This window comes from Narcine bancroftii, chromosome 1 (genome assembly GCF_036971445.1).
Source record: "Narcine bancroftii isolate sNarBan1 chromosome 1, sNarBan1.hap1, whole genome shotgun sequence".
Taxonomy (NCBI): Eukaryota; Metazoa; Chordata; class Chondrichthyes; order Torpediniformes; family Narcinidae; genus Narcine; species Narcine bancroftii.
Genome location: NC_091469.1, coordinates 345,018,335 through 345,043,273, shown reverse-complemented (window position 1 = coordinate 345,043,273; position 24,939 = coordinate 345,018,335). Strand labels below are relative to the sequence as shown.

At 39.6% G+C, this 24,939-nt stretch overlaps 1 protein-coding gene and 1 long non-coding RNA gene across 2 annotated transcripts in view; one reads left to right on the top strand and one right to left on the bottom strand.

Moving 5' to 3' along the window:
* Positions 1–134: 134 nt before the first annotated feature.
* On the bottom strand, positions 135–20,470 carry LOC138749256 (uncharacterized). The gene is made up of 3 exons (XR_011348510.1): positions 20,009–20,470; positions 2,959–3,109; positions 135–835 (listed from the first exon to the last, which is right to left on the bottom strand). It is a non-coding gene; the product is annotated as an uncharacterized lncRNA (long non-coding RNA).
* The window catches only part of LOC138749252 (cadherin-18-like), an 800,124-nt gene continuing 795,463 nt past the window's right edge, over positions 20,279–24,939 (top strand). The window contains exon 1 of the mRNA XM_069910408.1: positions 20,279–20,718. The gene's annotated coding sequence lies outside the window, so the exon portion shown is untranslated. The remainder of the gene's footprint in view (positions 20,719–24,939) is intronic.

Here is a 24,939-nt window from a genome sequence, read left to right as displayed (position 1 = left end):
TTAAGACTGCCAGAACAGAGTCAATTTGAATATTTAATTACAAATACATTTATTGAGAAATTTATTACAAATATGTATATAAAATTACAAGATACGATAAAAAAAAGTATATAAATCAAAAGAAAGATGGGAAAAAGATTTATATAAATTCCAGAAGAAGTTTGGTCAAGATTGTGCCAAGAGAGTGTAACAAATACAATTAATGTTAGATATCAAATGGTACAGTATAATTTCTTTCATTAATTGCATCCATATAAATTAAAAGGATTAAACTCAAATTATTCTGATGTTTTATACATAATAAGGAAGTAGGGGCCTTTGTACTGTTACAAGCCCATAGGTCCTCAAAACCCAGCTGCAATAGTCATTCACCAAGACAAGTGACTTTCAAAACAAAAGTTATTTTTAATCAACTTCAAACATGAAAATAGAATCAAACATTAACTTAACTCTATACTTAACTAACCCAAATTAACCCCCTTCTAATTCTAAGCGCACGTGTATGTAATTTGTGTGTAAATTCAAGACAAGTTCTTTGGTTCACAGTTCAATCTCACTTCTCCTTCCAAGTTCTCTGGTTGTAGGCAATCACCATACTGTGCACAGAATTTAACATGTATAAAGTTCACTAGGTTTGGTGCTTGCAAGGTAAATGTTTACTGCTCAGGAATGTTCTTGTAGGGTTTGCAGAGAGAGATATTTGTTGCTCCACAATTTCCACAACTGAGGTACCACCACTAGTCACCTCAGGGTCTCGCTGATGAAACTTGCCCCATCAGGGTCTTCTAGATGGTAACCTCTTTCTTCAAGCTCCCATAGAGTTCCATTCCTTCCTCTATTTCAAGAGAAACATGAGACATTTAGCACTTCCAGCCATTTACTGCTCTGGAACTTGCTTTCATTAATTTCAAACAGTTGTCCCCAGATTGCACTTTTCAGTTACTTGTCAGTGTCCCACACACTGACTGCATGAGCTGTTAATGCCCTCTCTTTTCCAACTGAAACTCCAAAGAGAGCATGTGACTCATGTCTTGCAAAACCCCCACTTTCCTGAACAACAGTTCTTTTTTCTGCTCCCATCTGTTGTTAGATAAACAAAATCCAGGAGTGACCTTTCTATATGAGGACTTTGCAGAAAGAGTACTGATAGACAGCGTGACTCCAGCAAGACAATGGTCAAGCATTTTATGACATCAGTTCAATTAACACCTACTTGTGAAAGGTGCTTGCACTCTCCAGAGATCTTGCAATGTGAATTCTCCAGTCTTTCAAATAACATGTTTTAAAATGTGTGTATATATGTGACCTACTCTAAATCTTATAAATTCTCCCCAAATATTTATATTGTTACAGTACATTCATTTTGGTCCTGTATTAAAGTGGAAATATTTTGAGAAGTTTTGAGTACATTGTTAGGAAAAATTATGAAGATAAAAATACAAAAGGATGCGAGAATATTTTTACTTGAAAAGATAAAGATAGATAACCAAAATTTTGGGCTGTAGCCCTTCATCAAGGTACGGTGAGGGACTCACCTTTGAACTTTATCCTCCTGCTTCAAAAGGGCATCAATTATCCCAGTACCCAAAATTATACATGAAGATGTGAAATTGAAGTTGAATTAATATCAAGTGACGTAGAAAACAGGAAATTTTATGATGGACAGATGGAACAGTGAAATACAAAATTGTATACAATTAGAAAAAAAATACTAATAATTTAAGGAATCAGATTGCAAAATTTTGTAAGATTTGAGAACCATATATGGAATTTATTAATTAAAAACCCATCGAGATCACCCACTCCTCTCAATCAATAATCAGGAGATGCAATAGTTATATCGAGACAATATATTTAATGATTAATATATAGCTTAGTCCTTTTCTTCCTTTTCTTCCTTGGGGAGAGGAAGAGGGGTTTGGGAGAAAATATATATTTTTGTATCATCTTGTACTGAGTAATATTGTATTATCTATATATAACTGAATGATTTTTGTTGGATTGATACATTTGCTTTTATTATTAAAAAATAAATCAAGCTGCTGGTTTGTTAGCATGTCGTCTATAAGATTGTCTTGCCAATAATATCAAGTTACATCAAGTCTATCACATGAAATTAAGCCATTCAATAATCTTTGGTTATTTTGCCCCATGCAGGTCTACCCCTACCAATCTTTATCATACATCAAAACAACTTGATTGCATTATGTCAGTGGTTCTCAACTTTTTTTCTTTCTACTCACATCCCACTAAGTATTCCCTATGCCATAGGTCTTCTGTGATTAGTAAGAGATTGCTTAAGGTGGTATGTGGGTGGAAAGAAATGTTTGAAAACCACTGTTTTAATCATACCTAATTGACTTGTTAGGTGCACTGCTTCACAACTCCAAAGGAAATTGGCCAATGACAATTTTTCTCAAGCAAAATATTTTAGTAACAATTGGGTCTAGAGCAATGATTCGCCACCTTCCTTTCCCACTCACATACCACCTTAAGCAGTCGCTCACTAATCACGGACCATCAATGGCATAGGGATTACTTCAAGTGGTATGTGAGTGGAATTAAAAAGGTTGCAAACCATTGGATTATGTAATGTACGCCATTAGTTGAACTTTGACTGTGAATGAACTCTTGTTGAAAAGACAACACAAGAGCCTTGGAACAAACTCATTTCAATTGGTTCACCCATAAAATTTAAAAAAATCTAAATCATAAAATTATAACATTTGACAAAATTAAATTGTAAGTTAACCAAGGGAAAGTTATAATACATTGAAATGAAGAAGGGAGTGTTGCATTTGAAAAGAAACTCACTGAAAAAATTACCACTGTTGAACTGATGAAACCAGAGGCATTCTTGACTATTGTTGATTCCCAGATATGACATTATTTTGGACGATTCTCAAAACTTAAAATGTTCACCTTAAAATTCTATACAAAGAGACTTAAAATTCTTACCTTGACCACAAATTCTCAACACTTCCGTCATTTTCCTGCCAGCTGCCCCATTAGTTGTATGTGAAGTCTCAGTGCCCCTCCGCAGAGTCTATTTGCTTGCTCCTTGAGGCGACTCACACTACTGTCCTTGGGTACTGGGATAATTGATGCCCTTTTGAAGCAGGAGGATAAAGTTCAAAGGTGAGTCCCTCACCATACCTTGATGAAGGGCTACAGCCCAAAATTTTGGTTATCTATCTTTATCTTTGCTACATTGACCAGCTGAGTTTCTCCAGCAGTGCGTTTTTACTTAAACCGCAGAGTCTGTGGACTTGTTTTTTTACTTAAAGATATAATATCTTGTGCATTTTATTCATTTCCATTATGTGTCCCAAAATCCTTGTATTTAAGTACCCGTTAGACCATGGCTATCATTTTACTTTAAGACACAATTAAATTTTCTGTACACCAAGATCCAGCAGAAAACAATGACCTAAATTCCTGGATGATTTATCGAGGAATAAAATGACTTACAGCATCACTTCCAAGGCCAGAATCTTTAATTGGATCTGCAAAGGCAGTCGCAAAATATTTTCTTCAACCATCAGATTTATTGTCGAAGTACATACATGAAATTCATTTTCCTGTGAGGAAAAACTAGCACTTATTGGTAGTGCAAAAAAAAGCTGTACACAACTTACATATGTAAAAAAATAAAGAAATGTAAGCAAACTGACTGTATAATGCAGATTAGAAAAACAATAAATTGCAAAAGTACAAGTCAGTCAATGAGTCCCTGATTGAGTTTATTGCTGAGGAGTCTGTTCATGGTGGGGTCGCAACTGTTCCTGAACCTGATGGTGCAAGTTTTGTGGCACCTATAGATCTTTCCTGACAGCAGCAGTGAGAACAGAACATGTGCTGGGTGATAGGGATACTTGATGATTGCTGTTGCTCTGACAGCGGTGTTCCCTGGAGATGATCTCAATGATCTGGAGGGTTTTACCTATGATGTCCTTGGCTGTGTCCACTACCTTTTGCAGGGCTTTATGCTCAGGGGATTTATGTCCCCATACCAGACTGCGATGTATTCAGTCAACATACTTTCCACATCACCTCTGTACACATTTGCGAGGGTTTTCGATGTCATACCAAATCTCCACAAACTCCTGAGGAAAGAAGGGTGCTGAGGTGCTTATGATAACATTATTAGGGTTGGATTGAGGAACATTCCTCTAAGATAGTAACTCCCAAGAACTCAAATTTTCTTATTCTCTCCAGATCAGATTCCCCCCCTGACCAATGATCGCTAGATTGTTGACTTCAGGAAGGGAAAACCAAAGGTAAAATCAAGTTCCTTGATTTTAGTGACATTGAGTGAGGTGGTTGTTGGTGGACCATTCAGCCAGGTTTTCAATTTCCCACCTTGATGGTGACTCATCACCCCTTTTTATACAACCTACTATCATGATGTATCAACAAATGTGTAGATGGTGTTGTCGTAATGAGTCAAATAGCCATAGATGCAAAGTGAGTAGAGGAAAAGGCTAGGTATGCAGCCCTGTGGTGTTCCTGTACTGGTGGAGATTGTGGACTAGATGTTCTTAGTAATCCTCACTAATTGTGGTCTGGAGGTGAGGAAATCAAGGATCCAATTAATTAATGGGGTGTTGAGTCCCAGATCTTGGAGTTCGCTAATTCATTTTGGGGGAATGATGGTGTTAAATGCAAAACTTGTAATCAATAAAGAGCACCCTGATTTAATCACCATTGCTGTCCATCACAACCATTATGGTGATTTTGTTATGAAGTTAATTACTGTAATAATTGATTTCAGAGGGAAGTTCAATGTTCAACTTTATTGTCAGAGTACATTAATGAGATCAGAGATTCTTTTTCCTGCTGGGCCAACCAGAATTTCTATTTATTGCTAAAGGTAAACCAGTGATTTTCAAACTGTCCCCCTAAACTTACATTCCAACTTTAGCAATCCTTATGCCACAAGTACTCTGTGATTAGTATGTGAGTGGAAAGAAAAAGGTTTAAAACAACTATTTTAATCATACCTAATTGACTCATTATGTGCACAGTTTCATAACTCCAAAGGAAAAGGGCCAATGACCATTTTTCTCAAGCAAAATATTTCCGTAACAATTGGGTCTTAAGCAGTGGTTCTAAACCTTCTCTTCCCACTCGCAAACCACCTTAAACAATCCCTTACCAATCAGAGTACTTATGGCATAGAAATTGCTTAAGGTGGAATACGAGTTTCAGGGGCAGTGTGAAAACTGCTGATGTAAACTGTACTCAAGTAAAAGATACTTATAGAAAAGAGATAAATGTAAACAAAGAAAGAAATGTAAACAAACTGACCTTGCAAATACAGAAAAAAAATCATAATAATGTTCAAAGTAAGAGTCCTTAAATAAGTCTCTTATTGAATCTGTTGTTTAAGATTCAGATGGCGGAGGGATAGAAATTGTTCCTGTACCTGGTGGCACAAGTCTTGTAACACATTTTCCACTACATATCTGCAGTGTCAAAAGTGGGCTGATGAAAGTGGAAGATTTCTGTCCCTCAAGACAAATGGTGAATTTGACAACAAAATAATTTTCATATTGAATATATATTTTTGAAGTAACTAAATGGTAAGTCTTATTTCTGAGCCTTTAGTTCAAGTCTGTTACTAGCTTATTAAGACCATTATCACACTGCCATTTCCAAAAAAACAATGGGGTTAGCAGACCTAGAAATGTATGCTGACACATTGTAGATTTTATGCAATCTTCAATTCCTCTTTCATCCACATAAATGATCCTCAGTTTAAAGCCCCCATAACCCAAAATGAGAATAGTAAGGTTGATATTGATTCCTTGACTGGCAAAATCTGCAATCTGAATTATTAAATGGGATAAGCTTTTTAGAAAGTTATTTTAATTAATTTGGAAGATCAGAAAATAAAATTTATTTTTGAATTATAAACCTACATATGAAATAGTCCTCTGTGTGGATACACAGAAGATTTGAAAGGATCCAAATGAAGGTTTTTTAAAAAAAAAATCTATATTATCATGGAGAAAGAAATGCATGTTAAGATTCTCCAAAAAGTAAATTTATGTCTTAAAGAGAGTACACACTAGAGAAGAGAAAGTGCTGGAGGTCTTAGAACACAAAGGTAGAACAATCCCCAGTGCCTGAGAAAGTGTATTCCAGGATATTGGTAAAAGCTGTGGAAGAAATTGCAGGATCTCTAGCAGATATATTTTTAATCATTATTAACCATGAGTGAGGATGGCAGAAGGCAGAATTGTGGTCGATTTATTTTAAAAAGGCTCTGAGGATTCGCCTAGGAATTACAGACATGGTGAGGCAAACACCAGTTGCAAGTAATTTACTGGAGGGGTTCTGAGAAACAAGATCCATTAGCATTTGGGAAAAAAAAAGGTCTTTGACAAGGTGCTACATTTTGGGTTAGACTGGAAGGTCAGATTGCATGAGCTCCATGAGAAGCTAGCTAACTGGATAGCTTGGCAGGAGGAAAGAGGGCCATATTCAGATTTTGTTTGTGACAAGTCATAAGGATTAGTGCCAGGCCCACTGTTATCTTTCATTTACATAGAAGATCTGGATGAAAATGCTATTAACATGGTTAGCAAGTATATAGATGACACAAAAATTTATGTCAGTGGACAGTGAAGGTTATCTGAGATTACAATGGGATCCTGATTAACAGAGTCAATGGGATTAGGAAGGACAAATGGAATTTGACTTAGATAAGTTGCATTTTGTTCCATTAAACCAAGCAGGATAAAAAGTAGCAGAAATTCAAACACTACAATGAATACAATGTATATAGTGTAAAACATTACAAAACTGTCAGCCTAATAGAGCCTCTGTGTTCTATACTTGCAAAATTATTTATTTAATGTCAAATACATTAGTGATTAAACAAAATAAGAATTTAACTATTTTTAACTGGACCTGTGCCCAGTTACAGCCAGTGCCATACATTCATCATTTTCAGAATTATGACTCGTCAACATGAAGTAAATATCTGACACATGATATTAATTACACAGAAATTAGAAAAATTAAAAATCGAGAAATTTATCATTTATAATTAACAAATATTATAAATGTAATTATGTTCAGCAAACCTGGTCTGAGGATTTAAGCATCCATTGTGTAAGGTAAAACATCATGAGATGGGAACGTGTAAGGAGTTACCCTGTACAGGGCTGTAACAAGATGTGAATGCATCCTTGTACTTACAAGATAAGAGAGACATTGATGGATTGAGAGGCAGGAAGCTAGCAGGGAAAGGATAGCAACAGTTTTAGTCATTGGACAAGTAATGATATGATGATGTTCTAAGCACGTATCCAAGGGTATAAAAAAATCACCATTTTGCTGATAACGGCAGAATGCATTCTCCGACTAACATGGTTAGTTGCAAGTGTTACAATCCGGTAATAAAGAACAAAGAACCCTGATTTCGACTCAGTCTGGTGTTTGTCTCACTCATTCATGAACAAAGCAGACCTAACAATTGCTGTCACAACACTTGTTTTGATTTTAATTCAGAGTTTCATAATGACTTGTAAATTTGTGAAGCTACATCACTGTCACCAGTAATTCAGTGGAATGGTAAAGTGACTGCTCAAATATACAAGTCTGTAGATGTGATTCAAACCATTTTATACAGATCTGCAAACCATGACAGCTGAAAATAGGAAGAGTTTAGTTCCTATTAATTTTCCATAGCAATGTAAAAATATATAGCACAGACATTGATTTCTGACAACTCTATCCTACAATTTCTGCTGTGGAGATGATAACCTGACAGAAAACACAGGAGTTTCCAAGGGCTGATGTTCCATCTACCTATTCATTTCTTGTCGCAGAGATATTGCCAACTGATTGGAAAGCATTGATTCAGCAATTAGATTGGGAAAACTTCTTTAGTTTTTAGATCTATGTTACCAAACTTGATTTTATGTCTTTATATTTTTAGGCCATGGCATCTTGTTCATTTTAGGTGCCTTTCTTAGGTAAGCTGATGTCAGAATCACACTTTTTTTTCCACCAGATGACTTATCTTCATTCAGATAGGAATTACTAGACAAATAAAGATCAAGCCTCTTTCAGTTCACAATCTATCCTTGTTCCAACAAACATGGGTAAAACCGATCTCTTCCTTGCCATCAAACTTTGCAAAAGGTCAAGTGTTAATTTTTGAATGTTAGCCTTGAAATGTTAATAAACTTTTGAAATGTTAAGGGAACTCTTCACAAAAGCTATTTCATTTGAAAAAAAGAGAAATGTTTTGTTATTCAATCGCGAAACAGCATCTAACTGGTTATGTTCTGACCAATTGCAATGTGACAGATCTACCTTGGCTGAAGCTGGGGTCCAAGTCTGGCTGCACCAACCTGGCTTCTTGGAAGTTGGGGTCTCAAAGCAAACACTGATATCATTATGCTGCTGCATGAGGGAATTGCAGCTCAGTACATCAAATGGCAGCAAAGGGGAGTACCCTGCACAAGAGCAGGTAACATATTATTGTAGCAAAGCCACCTCCTCGACAGGTGAGAATAACTGCTAGCCACAGAAAAAGCCCAAGGCCTGCCAAAGAGCAGAGGCCTTGACCAGCAACAAAATTGTAAGTCATCTGGATAAATTGGAGGAACTGGTGATGGCCATGGTGAGTAAATTTCCAACACCATCAGAGCAGGGGGAGGAAATTTATAATTATATATGGGTAGATGAAGGGTTCGTAATGGAGGCAGAGTCACCCAAATCCCCATACACTGCTCAGGCTAGCTAGGAGGAGAATATACTGGCTATTGCTGCAAAGTTTACAGTACTGAAGGTATTCAGCCAGCCGCTAGAGGATGATATGCAGGGTCAATAAATGTGTGGTATCGAATGCTTTTCAGAGGATGGTACTAGAAAAATCCATCAAGAAGTACCTTGCCCTGTTAACTGCCTTCTGTTGGAGGTGCCCAAGGTAAAATCCATGATATGGGACAATTTGAATGTTCCTACAAGGGCAAAAGACGAAGTTGCAAAGACTACAGGGGTCACTGGTAAAAAGTATCACTGCATTTGCACAAACTCTCTCACACGATTTATTGGAGACCCAACAAGATGCTCTGGGGCTGTTATCTATGCAAACTATGAACTGAATGCCTTCAGGAATGAGTTGATTCTTTCTTCTTTGGCTTGGCTTCGCAGATGAAGATTTATGGAGGGGTAATGTCCACGTCAGCTGCAGGCTCGTTTGTGGCTGACAAGTCCGATGCGGGACAGGCAGACACGGTTGCAGTGGTTGCAATGGAAAATTGGTTGGTTGGGGTTGGGTGTTGGGTTTTTCCTCCTTTGTCTTTTGTCAGCGAGGTGGGCTCTGCGGTCTTCTTCAAAGGAGGTTGCTGCCTGCAGAACTGTGAGGCGCCAAGATGCATGGTTTGAGGCAATATCAGCCCACTGGCGGTGGTCAATCTGGAAGGCACCAAGAGATTTCTTTAGGCAGTCCTTGTACAAGAGGTACAATGAGTTGATTAAGCCTAACCTAAATGTAAGATATGTTCATTTGTACAGATCATCTAACCCTGTAACAAAATTTCTATTTGGTGATGATCTCAGCAAACAGGTGAAAGATTTAAATGAGCAGCAGAAGGCAGTGGCTGGCACAGTTTGAGGTCCAAGAGCACAGGCAAGACACCCCTATCACAGGTATGTGGGGGAATTTAAGCGCGTTATCCAAGGCGGCCTTCTGCTCTGAGTAGTAATAGCCAGGCCTTTTTTAGGGAACAGCGGCAGCAGAATTTTCCCACTCAAAGTGCTACGCAGAGGTGGGCCCAGAATGCACCAGCCCGCAAACAAGATGATTCGAGGAAGTGAATGCTATGCAATTAAAGTTGAGTGCACTTGATAATTACAAGGCTTTAACGGTTGCTGGTCGATTAATGCTATTCTATGATAGATGGTGTAATATTACCACTGTTGCTTCTATTTGGCAGAGAGTGAAGGGGTACAAAATCAAATTTGATCCCCAGAAAGCCCCTCTGATAAGGGGGAATGGTCTACATACATATATACATACATACATTGATATGCAGACCACAATTGATGGAGTGTATGGATGCCAAGATCTTGGCATCAAAAAAGAAAAAAACATTTTTGTACATTGTAACCATGAAAAACATGAGTTTGCATCAAGCATCTTGCGACCTAAAGGAACCACTAGAGTGATACTGGATCTATTGGATCTTAATGAATATGTCTTGTGCAGGCATTTTAAAATTGATAATATATTCTGATGTCATGTAAGAGCTATTACATGGCTTCAATAGATTTGCAAGACGCATACTATTCAGTCGCAATCTGCCCACAGTACAGGAAATACTTGAAATTTTCCTGGAAGGGAGAGCTATGGCAATAAAAAGCCTTGCTGAATGTGCGGAACTCAACGCTCAGGGCATTTACCAAGTTACTGAAGCCAGTGTTTGCAAGGATTAGGAAAGAGGGGCACATGGTAATGGGTTACCTAAATGAAACCATTTAGGCAGATCATTTGAGGAAACAAAATGGGCAATAGCAGCCACCTTGAGATTATTAAACCATGTGGGGTTTCTTATACATCCTGAGAAATCAGTGCTGGTGCTTACTAAGAGGTTCAAATTCCTCAGCTTCATTAGATACAGAAGACATGAAAGTTACTCTGCCAGAGGCTAAAGCGGCAGAGATCAGGACTGCATGCTGATCTCATGAGGCTCATGAGAGAGTCTCGTCCCTTCATAAGAAAGGTGGCCAGGTTGATTGGGAAACTGGTGGCAGCTTTCCCGGTGGTACAATATGGTCCACTAAATTATAGATTCCTGGAAAGGGACTAAATATCAACACTTCAGGCAGCTAGGGGACTTTTTGACAGGCCCATGAGGCCAGATCCAACAATATCTCATTGGCATACTCAAGGATCGAGCTTAGAAAGGTGGACCTGGAGATCAGGTTAGATGCCAATGGTGAAGTCTCTACTGGAGGCAGATGGACAGACAGAGAGCTCAGGGAGGACTCTAAATCAGGCATCAATTATTTGGAAATGCTAGAAGGGTCTCTAGTACTAAAGTCTTTTTGTGCAAGGTTGGATAAGACTTCAGCAGTTGCTGACCTCAATAAAATGGGAGGTCTCAAATCTCCATCCTGTAACAGGTTAGCCATTGAGACTTGGCACTGGTGCATTCAAAGAAAGATTTGGGTTACTGCTGCCTACCTGCTGGTTCATATCAACATACAGGTGGACCTGTTGTCCAGAAAATTCAATGATAGCATTGAGTGGACTCTGGGTAAGAAATATTTTAAACTGCTAGCAGACACCTTTGGCATGCCGGAGAGCGATTTGTTTGCATCCAGGCTTAATGCCCAGGTTCCAAGGTTCTTGTCCTGGCTGCCGGATCCCCAAGCAGAGGCCATTGATCCCTTTACCCTAGACTGATCAAAATATAACTTTTATGCATTCCCTCCATTTGCCTTGGTGACGAAGTGCCTGAACAAGGAAGACAGTGCCTTGGGATTGCTGGTAGTGCCTAATTGGCCTTCCCAATGTTGGTTCCCTGTACTTCTTAGGCTTATGGTGGGTAGTCCATTGGTATTCACACAAAAAAAATAACAACAAAAGTCTGCTAATCCAACCAGTGTCAAAGATATCTCATCTATTGTCTCACTTAAGTCTGTTAGGTTGCAGGATCGGAGAGCGAGGATTGATATAAAAGCACTGTAGCCTAGAACTTTGGACATCCTGTGGGAATCTTGGAAAAAGTCTACACAAAAACAGAAGACCTCCTGACATGGGGAAATGGAAAAAAGTATTGTGTCCAAATTGGGATGAATGAACAATCAGCATCTATTGGAGGCATACTGAGTTTTCTAACCAATATTTTTTATGTGTAGGGGGCCAGCTACAGCAAAGAGCTCACTGACTGCTTTCCTGATGCTCCAAGACTGAGTATGAGATGATGAACGAGATGATCAAAAGATTCATGAAAGGAGTGTTCCACTTGCGTCCTCCAATACCCTGATACAGAGAAATTTGAAATGTAAAGATTGTTTTGGACTATTTAAGGCTATTGTCACCAATTTCCAGTTTGGACTTATGTAGCCTGTCCCTTAAGCTGATAGTGCTAGTGGCCTTGACATCGGACCAGAGGGTATAAACTTTATCTCACATTCATATGGACTATATCCATTGGAAGGAGGACTGTATAAGCAGTCAAGTTACAGACATTTTGAAACATAACAGGCAAGGGAAATTGGGACAAAATTTTCATTGTATGCATATGGAGAAGAAGAAAGATTGTGTGTTGGATCATTTAAAAAGATATGTAGTATGTACAAAACATATTAGACTAAATGAGAAATACCTCTTTATGTGTTATAAAAAACCATATCAGTGGGCTACCTCCCAGACATTAGCCAGATGGCTGAGGGAGGTCATGAGACTGGCTGGAGTGGATATTTCTGTTTAGGTCCCATTCAACTGGAGTGGCAGCAACCTCGGCAACCAATAGGGCCGAGCTTCCTATATGGAATATCCTCTGCCAGATGGGATGGAGTAATGAGAGAGCCTTTAATAGGTTCTACAATAAGCCTTTAAATTCAGAGGGGCAAAGTTTCACGGCTTCAATCCTGCTCGTGGCAGATTGACAAAGGCTGCAGACAGTGGGACCCCTTGAACCGATTATGGCCTGTTGGACCACCCGAAGGGGATAAGCCACTGAACTACAAACTCTCTCGGTGGTGAGTCAATGTGCCAACTTCTCCCACCATTTTGTCTTGTTTAAGGATAAAGATGTTTATTTTGCAATAAATGATGTTCAGTCACAGGTTTGTGTTATGGTTAGTTCATCTAGTTTAGCTCATTTAAGTTCAGTGGCTTCTCCCCTCCAAACTGTAATGGAATGGCTGCACATGCGCAGATGGGAATCTCACATTGCCGCACCAATTCCCATTGCTCGAATAATAATCAAACTTTGCACAGGTAAGTGCTTGTTTAATGTTCCATTTAGTTTTATCCAACCAGAGATTCATCTGCATTGGAACCTGCATCATTAACTCTGGAATTTCTCAAAGACCTTTCCTTGAGACATTTCTATTATTTTTTTCATGTACTGCAAAATGAACAGTTCCAATTAAGAAATCAGTTTTCACATGCATTCTGACAATATCCAGCTCCACCTCACGACTTTGTCTCTCAAACTTCTCGATACGTCACTGCATTTATCTCACTTCCATTCCTGAAGGAGCAAATGTTTCCGCTAATTAAATCTTGTGAAGAACAAACCCAATGTCTTCAGTTTATCATCAACTATCTGCTATCTAGCCACTGTTTCCATTGCTTTCCCTTGCAAGTATATGAAGTGGCACCAGACCATCCTTGACCTTACTGATATCTATTCTTGCTGAATGACTTCCACCAACTTTCTGCTCCTTTTCCATTAAGTATTCATTACTTTATTTTACCAATAGATGGGTTAATTTTTGGGGGGAATAAACACTTCCAGTGACCTTTCCAGAATCAACTATGTTGACAAGATTGTCATGAAGGAAGGTCAAGGAAGTTTGATATGTCCCACTATCTCTCAAGAACTTCGAGGTGCAGCATCAATAGTGTGCTTGATAAAAGGCACAGGTCTAAAAGTTTAGTTAACATGCCTTTACGGAGGGCTCTGACCTGAAACATTGGTTATACATCTTTACTTCTAATGGATGCTGCAAGATCTGCTGTGTTCTTCCAGCATTTCTGTGTTTTTACTACAATCACAGCGTCTGCAGACTTCCGTGTTTCACTTTTCATAAAACTTCTTGTTTTGAACAACTGTTTATGTAAAGGCAGCTCTGTGGAAGCCAATTTGTGCCTGCCTTGCTTGTGTCATTGTGCCAATTCTGTAGAAAAGGTTCTGATAAGAAGTGTTAGTCAATTAGTTGGTATTAATGGCTTAAAAACTTAAAGAATTTTAATGTACATAGAACTCTCAAATAAAGTGCCAAACAGGATGCCAAAGAAGTATTTTTGATTGTAATTGCTATTATATTGTAGGGAATATGGCAGGCAGTTTATGCACATCAAAACCTTTCAAACATTATTGTGGGAAAGAGCAAATAATCAGTTTTAATTGGTTGGGAGAACAAATTGTTTGAGGGTCAGGCAGTTTCACTTCAGAGAAATGGACAGTCAATGTTTTGAATCAAAACATTGCTTCAGGAGTGAGAGAGGAACTATCAATTAGAATCAAATAGAAAGGGGTCAGTGAGTGATGGGTGGACCAAGGAGGGGATAACAGAGTGGGGAAACTGTGACTGATGGAATCAAAGGAAAAGAAGCAGAGGGCAAATAAAGCCTGAAAGGAAAAGAGGAGGGTAAAAGGTGGCATTGGTTAAGATACATATATTGGCCAGGAGAGATCTTGGTGCCTTTTTCAAAAATGCCTTCAGCATGAAAGTGCACTTACTTAAAAAACACTATTTAAATAGTGAAATCATATCTAGAATGTGCCATTAAATAATCACACATCTCATCTTTGGATAAACATAGTAACCACATGTTAGTAATGTTAAGATGGATGTAATGGTGTTTGTGTTTTCTACCCTGCTTCCTCTGTTCTTTTGAAGTCGATGTTACTTTTGTCAAGCACGTGCAGTATCATCAGCCATGCATATATTTCTTGGCAATACGGTTTCACTCAGACTGCTCTCCTGACCCAGGTGTGATCCTGACCTCAGAGCCACTGGGACATTCTCCCAGTGGCTCTAAGGGTTTCCATCAGGCACTCTAGCTTCCCTACACTTTGCCACAACTTGCTGGCAGAGAACTTGGCTACCGTAAATTGAACCAGGTTTTGAGGAGTGCTGTGAGAATTGCGGGGGTGGAGGGAGGACATTGACAACAGGCATGAGAGCGAATAGGTTATAGGAAAACTAAGTGGGAGGATGAGACCCTGCATTAAGCTGAATCACTTCCTTCAATGTATGAAGGAAATACAAGATAAAAGCTTGTTTAATAGCTGATAAATAGTGCGCATGCAGGGTTTTGATTTATGACTATAGCATACACAAGATTACTATTTCTTAATCTTGAAAAAATATATTTTATTTGAGCAGTCCTGTGTAGACCTTCCTATTTTTCCCACATTCAATCTTCAGGTTAAAACAATGAAAAATTCCTGCTGATAGTTTTCACTTCCCAGATAAGAGATAGTACACATACTGAGTGAACAAAACGATTGCTTTAAGAACACTACAGTACTGAAACAGGCCTTTCAGCCCATCCAGACCATGCCAAAATATTATTCTGCCTATTCCCATCAACCTGCGCTCAGACTATTGTCCTCCATACCTCTTCAATGTACCTACCCAAATGTCTCAAATGCTGAAATCAAAACTGTATCTACTACTATTCCACACTCAGCAGTATGTGAATAGAAAGAAAAAGGTTGAGAACCACTGATTTAAGGGGAATGTTGGAGGGTATTTCACTCTAAGTATTCCCTATGCCATCGGTATTCTGTAAGAGATTATTTAGGGTGGTATGTGAATGGAAAGAATTTAAAAAAAACTACTGTTTTAATCATACGTAATTGACTCATTATGTGTACAGTTTCATAACTCCAAAGCAAATGGGCCAATAACAATTTTTGCTTAAGCAATTTATTTCAGTAACAATTGGGTCTAGAACAGTGGTTCACAACCTTTTTTCCCCACTCACATACCACCTTAAGTCATCCCTTACTAACCACAGAGCACTATGGCGTAGGGATGACTTAAAGTGGTATGTGAGTGGAGAGAAAAAATGTTTGATAACCTCTGGTTTTGTTGGATACAAATCTATCTTCATTCTCTGTCATTCGAGGAAATAAGGTCCCAATCTATTAAACCTTTCCCTGTAACTCAGCTCCTCAAGTCCCGGCAACATCCTTAAATTTGTGCATTTGTTCAGCACTTTCTCAATCTTACTGATATCTTTCCAGTAGTAGGTGACCAAAACTACATACCATACTCCAAATTTGGCTCATTAATGTCTTGATCAACATCACTATAACTTTCCAGCTCCTATACTCAATACTTAGTGAGCATTTGTGCAAAAATGGCTAAAACTGAGATTTAATAAATTTCTAAATATGCTCAACAATGCTGGTACTTAATCATTGAAACTTGGTCACTTCACTTAAAACAAACTTCACAGCTAGCACACCAAGTAGCAGAAAAAAATTGCATTATCCAAATACACAAATAAAAACAAAAATGTTGGGAATAGTCACCAGGTCAGACAACACCTGTAGAAAGGGAAACAGAATTGGTCATAAAAGCAAAAATCTTGTCTGGAGGAACTTCTAGCAGGTTGAGCAACATCCATGGGGAGAAAGGGAATTGTCAATATTGTAAGCCAAACACTTCATCAAGACTTGATTGTAGAGGGGAGAAGTGGAAAGGGTGAATCAAGAATAAGTAGGAGACTCATGAGCAAGGGAGGGGCAAAGGATGATGGACAGATGGGGAGGGTGAATGGTAGAGTTGAGAGACAGAAGCATGTAATTGTTCTGGCGGCGGACGTTCTGGCGGCGGACGTTCTGGCGGCGGACGTTCTGGCGGCGGACGTTCTGGCGGCGGACGTTCTGGCGGCGGACGTTCTGGCGGCGGACGTTCTGGCGGCGGACGTTCTGGCGGCGGACGTTCTGGCGGCGGACGTTCTGGCGGCGGACGTTCTGGCGGCGGACGTTCTGGCGGCGGACGTTCTGGCGGCGGACGTTCTGGCGGCGGACGTTCTGGCGGCGGACGTTCTGGCGGCGGACGTTCTGGCGGCGGACGTTCTGGCGGCGGACGTTCTGGCGGCGGACGTTCTGGCGGCGGACGTTCTGGCGGCGGACGTTCTGGCGGCGGACGTTCTGGCGGCGGACGTTCTGGCGGCGGACGTTCTGGCGGCGGACGTTCTGGCGGCGGACGTTTAGGTGGATTCCTCTACAATTTATTCATTTATTATACAAATAATCACTTGGGTTGTTGTGATCTATCAGGTGATCATCACAATTTGTGCTTTATAGAGCAATATGTAAAATTGTGTACGCTTCCAGTTGATGGACTTGTATGCATTTAAGTCATCTCACAGTCCACTTGACAGTAACTTTGGTTCTTGGATCATCATCAGTTTTTTTTTTAATATTTAGTGTGCCATTTCACTCTATAATGGCTGGCATTTTAAGTATAAGAGGAAAAGAGAAATTTGCCCATAATGGTAATCTTTATATTTTTGACATGTGCAGTAAGATAGATGATTTGATTTGGCGGTGTGAAAATAATACATGCAAAGGATGAATCCGTATAAAAAATGGTGAAGTGATATGTGAAATCAATCAGCAAAACCACGGTCCTTCTGCTGTATCAGTCGAAGTAGCATAGGTTAAAACCAACGTGAAGCATCGTGCTCAAGAAACTTTAGCAGCTACTTCCACAATTCTTAATCAATGTTTGGCAGATGTGTCACAGCCAGTCGAAAGGGTCACTCGGCATCCTAATTCCTTGAAAAGGACTACAAGAAGGAGCACAATAAAATGTATCAGGCACCTAGAAATTCCAGATACTTTTAAGATCTACAAAACTTGCAACAGAAGTGAACTATTTCTACTTCAAGATAGTGAGCTTAACGAAAGCATGATATTGATTTTTGGTAGGAAATAGTGGGGTGAAGAAATCCTTGCAGATTCTGATGTCTGACATGCCAATGGAATTTTTAATCTGGCCTCACCATTGTTTTCATAAGTTTATGTAATATTAGCCAAAAAACATGGTGGAGTTCATATTATTTATGCACTGTTTCCTAACAAGCAAAGGGTTACATATATCAGGCTATTTTAACTTATTAGAGAGGAAGAGGAACTTATCAACTTGTAGCTGGCAACTCTCCCCACAGCACAAAATGAATAAAAATATATGTGCAGAACAAGAAACCTGAAGATAGTGTCTTCATATAGAGAAAAGGAATAATTAGCATATTTACAAGGTCTTCCCCATGATTTTGACTTAATTGATTAATTTTGTCAATGAACAATTTTAATCAATATTCAGTCAATTAATTATTTCAATAAACAACTTTTAATAAAATTAATTATTAATTGTTTTTGGTTTGCACCAAAATGTCCTAGGGCTACAAAAGTATTTTTTCCCATCAAAATGTTCAGTGACCAAATGTCCAATGCCAAAATGTGGGCACCAAAATATCAAACCTTAAACTGCAGATGACAAAATGTCCAATTCTGGATTGTTAAATGCCAGACAAGGAGAGGGAAGAGTCAACAAAGTGGGCACAGATGAGTTAGGGGACAATGAAGGTGGAGAAAGCAGGTGGAAGGTGATATGTGGGGATAAAAGGCTATCACCAATGGAATCGGTTACATAAAGAAGATGATAAAGGCAGAATGGAGAGAGATGAAGGACAGATGGGACTAAGCTGGAACCAAAAATTGAGGGCATCAGGTGGGTGAAATGTATGGGCAGAAAAATGGATGGAACCATGAGGGGAACAAAAATAGGGAGATTAGGGCTGTGAGAAAAGGGGTTAGGGTGGGAAGAAGGGCAGAGGTGGTCTGGAAAAGGGCAGTAGAATATAGAAAGTGATTTATTTAAAATCAGAAAATTGAACATCCACCTTAGGTGGCCCAGGCGGAATACGGGATGCTATTCCTTGTGTTCAGCCTCACCTTGTCAGAGGAGTAGGCTGGGAATTGACAGGTCAGTGTGGGAAAGGGCCAACAATAAAGTAAAAACAAAACTGTAGCAGCAAATTAAAACATTAAAGCTTATTTTACATTTATTCACAAATGAAAGCAAAGGAAAATGCTCATAAAGAACAGAAAAAAAGCCAAGATCAAAATCTCACATAATCAGTAATTACATAATGTTGGAAGAAATATCTTTCATGAGTCTTGAAGTCACTTTAAATAAAGATTGCACTCACAATTACACTCAACTATTCTTCTACTACATCAACAACTATATTGGCACTGCCTTCTGCATCCATGATGAGCTCATCATCTACTTTACTGCTAACTTCCACATCAATCTCAAATTCATGGTCCATCCCTGGTAACACTCATTTCTCGGTCTCTCGGTCTCCTTCTCAGGAAACAAATTTCTACAGACATTTTCAACAAAACGACCAACTTACAGTTACTTCAACTACATCTCCTCACACCCCCTTTCTCTCAATTTCCCTGCCTCTGTCACTTATGCTCCCAGGAGAGGTTTTCCACTTCAGAATATAGGAGATGGCCTCCTTCTTCTTCAAAAAAGAGGTCTTCCCCTCTAGCGTCATCAACTCAGCTCTTACCCACAACTCTTTTTCTAAAACATCTGTCCTGGCCCCCTCCCCAAGACACAATAAAAACAGGATTCCCCTTATCCTCACCAACCACACAACCTGCCTCTGTACCCAACACATTATCCTCTGCAGTTTACGTCACCTCCAAAGTGATCCCATCATCAGAGATCTTTTGCAGGGACTACTCCTTTAACCACCTATCAGTTTCTACCAATTTCCCCCTCAATACCTACCCCTGTGAGCACAAGGAATGTTGCACTTGTGTTCACACTTCCTTCGAAGTGAAGTAACACTTCACTTGTGAAACTGCAGGGGTCATCCATGGCATCCAGTGTTCCTGACGTGGCCTCCTCTATATCAGAGGGACTGGACACAGACTGGAAAATGGTTTGGTTGAGCACCAGGACCTCCCAGTGGCCAACCATTTTCATTTCACACTGACATGCCTATCCACAGCCTTATGTGCTGTGAAGCAAGAGTATTTGCAAATTGGAAGAACAATAATTTGCAGATAGCTTTCTGGGTACTCGCCAATAAGACAATATTAACTTTTTCGTTTCCATTAAATACTTTCTCCAAGACTCTCTCTTTCCTAATTTATCTGACTACTTTCTCCAGCTCCCCATCCCATCCAGCGAACTCCACCCTCCCCATCTCCTCTCAGTATTTTTTTTCTCTTCTGCTCTTCCATCGAGAACTTCTTACCCATGAGATTGCGCCTTCTCATTCGGCACCTCGACGAGACGTCGCTCTATTTCGCTGCCGGACCTGCTGAGTTTCTCCAGGAATTGTGTGCATTCCACCTGCTTTATGGTTTTCTTTCCACCCCTGGGGCAATTCATGATGCGAGGCATTCCGCCGAACTTCATTATGGAGAGCGGTCCGTTTGATCCCAGTTTGTGGGGGGCGGATCATTTGGGGAGAAAGATTGTTTTCCCCGGCGAGCAAACTCCCATCGTTGGTCCGAGTTGTGTGAAAGACTCCGGGGACGAGCCGAGGAATTCTGGCTCTTGATTGGCTGGTTAAATAGAGGCCTATTAGTTTCAGTCAGGTTCCATTGATTATACGGCAGGAGCAGGACGCAGCGAGCAGAGTAATGTGACCGGCAGGATAGCGATTGCTCTAATACTTCGCTCACTCTGGCTTTAGCGAGACTGCACGTTTCGACTCTCTTGCTCCCCGCTGTCAACATTCTGGGTCACTGGAACTGAAGATCGAGAGAGAGAGGGAGGAGAGAGAGAGAGGGGGAGAGATCGTTGAGGAGAGAGGAGCTGCGCGTTCTGCAATTGGAATCTCGGAGCATCTTGCAACAACGCCGCGAAGGGGACGGAGCGGTTCCCCCGAAGCCGAAGGGACCGGGCGAAAGGCTGGAGTTCGAGCTGCAGGAAGTATTTCAACAGCTTGTTTGCATTCCTGTGAGTGAAATGAAAGCCTGATTTTTAAAAAAATAATTAAAAAAAAATGAAACCAGCGCCTCGGAAGGGACTGGATTTAGCTGCGGGTTTAAATAATCTGATTTGTTTTTTTTTTGGGGGGGGGGTTTACAGGGAACCCGAATCTGAAGGTTGCGCGACAACTCCCGCTTCCCCCTCAATCTCAAAGGATGCGCTTAAAATGTCAAAGTTTCTTTAAATCTCGCCGCCCTCCTTGTCCCCCACTGCCTTCCCCAGCTCCAGACAATCGGTTGAGAGGAGCACTGCAGTACTGTCAATTGCTGCAGACAAGGGGAGACCCCCAAATCCCGGTTCTTGCCCATCTACTTGCGGCCACGAAAACTTCTTGCTCTGCTTGGTTCTTTTTTTAATCTGGTGGTTAATGGAGATAATATCGGATGGATTCCATCCCATCGGGTCAAGACAATAACGTGGCCGTTTCAGTCTGCAGCCCCTTGCCGCTCACGGGATTGCATAACACGCCAAATGAACGACGAAGAATAAAAAAAAACAGCGAGAGAAATAAAAGTTACAAGAGAGCCTTGAGTTTGCAAAAAAAAAAGGGTTTCCTATCCAGGTGATTTACATTGTTATTCACCTGGTTTCCTCCGTTTCGGTCTCGGCTGCGAGGACTGGGTCTGTCAGAAGCTGTCAGAGTGTTGTCAGTGAATCAGGGAGCATTCACTGAACAATTCAATCACCGCAAACGGTGAAAGAACTCGAGGGTTGAGTGTTTGGCTTGTCCAGTAAAAGGGAAATGTGGTGTGAAATAGGGGGCTGGCAGGATGGGGATCTGTAAAACATTTAAATTGTGATTGTATGACGAGGAGCACATTTTCTTAATTAACTTTTATTCTTGCCGAGCATGAAAGCTGAGAGTATTCCCAAATTTCGGTTGGCAAAGATATGACATTAAAGCCCTGATTGACATAAAATTCAATACATTATTCATGCTGGAGAAGATGCAGTGAAACTATTTTCAAAAAGCTCCATTGTTTCGTGATGGAGTAGTCTCTGCAGTGGCCAGAACAGTGCAAGGTGCAAATGGCATTCCGGTCTTATTTGTATGTGGCATAGCATGTGGAAAATGAAATGTGATTTTAAAAAAATATATAATCTTTCAAAAGTTAAATGTTTACCAGCTAATTATAATTGATTGCCTGATTTGGAAGAGGTTCACTGCTGCTAAACTCCAGTTATAATTTGACACGTGCTTTCATGTATCATATAAATATACATGTAACATGTGTGTGCTCCATTTATCTTGACAGAGCCTTAAAGCCATTAGATTTTCTTGTATATATGGATTTCACTGCATGGCATATCAGCTGGAAGCAAGAGATTTTGTCTGTAGGAAGTTCCAGTTGAAAGGATTATTTTGTAGTTTCTATTGATATATTTTCCACAAATGTTTGTTTTATTATAATTTCATGCATTCCATTGCTTTTAAATGTCATTTGCTTCAGTTGAAGAGGCTTGTCCCTGCTACAATTGTAGCCACCCATGAACTTGCAAGTACTAGATTTGTCCGGCAAAACAAGCAGAAAAGTGAATGCAGAATATAGTGGCACAAGATCTGGGTATCTTGAGTCTTATTTACAAAGGTTAGGCTGAGATTGGACTGTGTTTTGCCCAATTCCTGGTTCCTGTGTCATACTGTTGCCTGAAGAAAAAGACCCCTAATCAGCTTGTGTTTGACGACTGGAGTGTGAGGTTAAGCTCTTGTCATGTTGTTACTTGGCTCTGTTATGACAATACATGCTGAACACTGTTTCATGAAGGATTTTCTCACTCTGACTCATTAGTGATGCCCCCACTCAGGAAGAATACATCAAATATTGCAGAATTCAGTGACGAGACTTGATTATTCCTGAGTTTGGAATAATTAAACTGTTTTTTTATTGAATTATTGTTTTGGTATGCCTGTGACGATTGCAGTATTTTAAACAGCTAATCATTTAATTTGAGGTGTCAGGAAAAAGAACAATCTATCACCTTCTGTCAATTTCTATGATGGAGCACAATTATCTGGAGCTTTGATTTGTTTATGGATGAAATTTATTTTAATAAAATATTGTTTTCCACCAGAATGTGCCATGGATTGGAATGCAAGGAGTTCAACCACCTGTGGTTAGATCTAATCACCTGAGTCTTGATTCATTTGGTATTTCACTGTTCCCATTCTCCAGAGATGATAATTATAATCAACCATAAATAATGTGCAATACTTTGAAATAGCAACGTTATTTTTTGGGGGGGCTACATGTACTGTGCAGCTAGTATGTCACCAACATCAAAGATTGCATTGAGATGGTAATGTAGGCTTTTTGGTGACCAAGCTCCATCTGAATGTTTAGAGGGAAATGAGCAGCATTGATTTTCATTGCTAAGCTGTTCCATTCCATTGATTTCCCCTGGAGTTTTATGATAAAGATGAGAATGGGAGAACTAGACTTCATTAAAAAAAAATCTGTGTAAAGAGATGTTCTTCTCAAAACCTGTGTGGTTGAACCATCTGGTTCCAAAAATGGGGAAGAGAAAAGAATGTTCAATCTCTTATCATAGGTTGTCCACCATCCTTGGAGTCAATCTGGTAAATTTATTTTTAGCAGTGTATAATTTTCTTGCTGATCTGACCTATACACAAAATTTCAGGTGTGGTCTTACTGGGGGCCTATATAATTGTAGGGTTTTTGGATACACCTGTGTAATGGCAAAAGGCATGTAGCACCTCATGATCAACTGGTTGACCAGATGCCACCTGCCCCATCTGTAGAAATGCCTGCGGTTCCTAATTCAACGTCAGCAATCACTGTAGGAATTAGCAAAATCAGGGTGGGAGCAAATAATCTTGCGTTTCTCTCTGACGTGAAAGAAAACACAATTGCAGTAAGATACATTTAAATAGATTTGAGGACAAAACAAAGTCCATTGTTCTTTGGCATTGTTTTCAATACAGACTGTCCCCTGTTTACGAACAATTTGTACTTACAAATGTGCTATTGCCCAATTGGCACTTATGCATAATTGTGTCAAATTCATTTGTGCGCATAAATGGACAACATAATGTGCTTGTGCATTGTGCCCCCAATTGGTGCTCGTGCATAATGCACATAAATGTTATCTCACGAACACTGATTAAGAACTAAGTATTTGTTCCACCTTGTGTCCAAAGTCAACTTATGGACAGACCCAGATAATGGAAGTCGTGTATACACTCACTAAATTTCAGGGATTTTGCACACTAGGATACCCAAGTTACTCTTAAAAATTAGCAACTTTCAAACTCTTGCCCCTTTAGAAAAATAGTTTTTCATGTTCTCCCATAAAATATAATTTCCTACTTTGATCCCATTGCTGCATTCTTGCTGATTTAGTTGGCATATCTGCTTCTCCTGAAGCCTGCTGCTGTCTCCTTGTATCACGTTATGATCCAGCTTTAAATGATCTTTAAATCTATACATTTTTGATTATAGATATCAAATCATTAATTTTCTATGAGCAGCCATGATCCCAGCCTCAATCATTCTTCATCTCACAAGCCACAGGCTCTCAACCTGAAATCACTCTTTAAGCTTACTGTTTGTTTTCTCTACCCATGTCACATTGCTGTCAACCTTGTCCTCAAAATTTGATGTATGATTTCTTGAGTGGCTTTTCTGAGGCTATTTGGAAGTATAAGTGCACCTGACCAATTGGTCCTGCAAGTTACTGTTTCAGGAACTCCACCAGATTCGTTGAACAATATTTTCCTTTTGTAAAACAGAGGCATGGATTGGTTTACCCAGTTTATTTTTTGCTTCCACTTATTTAATAACAGATTGGCTTTTTACTCTATAATCAATATCTGTTTAACTGGTGTGAATTTTCCTCCTTTTCTCACACTTAAATGGTGCAGAAGGAGATGTGGTCATATTTTATTCTTTCAACCTATAGTGACCATTCCAGAATCCATAGAATTTTGGAAATTAGCAACCAATGCATCTAATTTTTTCACCTTTCCATTCAAAATCTTGGGATGCAAACACTGACTTTCAGTCCTATTAAATATGCTCTCTTGTGCTCATTTATTTCAGTCCATCCATTACAGAACTGTTCTTCTCCTTGTATTTGGTTTTGGTGAGGGGGGGGGGAAGGAGGAAGGAAAAATCTGCACTTTTGTCATAAAAATAACCACAAGATGTATTCAGTGCCTCATCTACT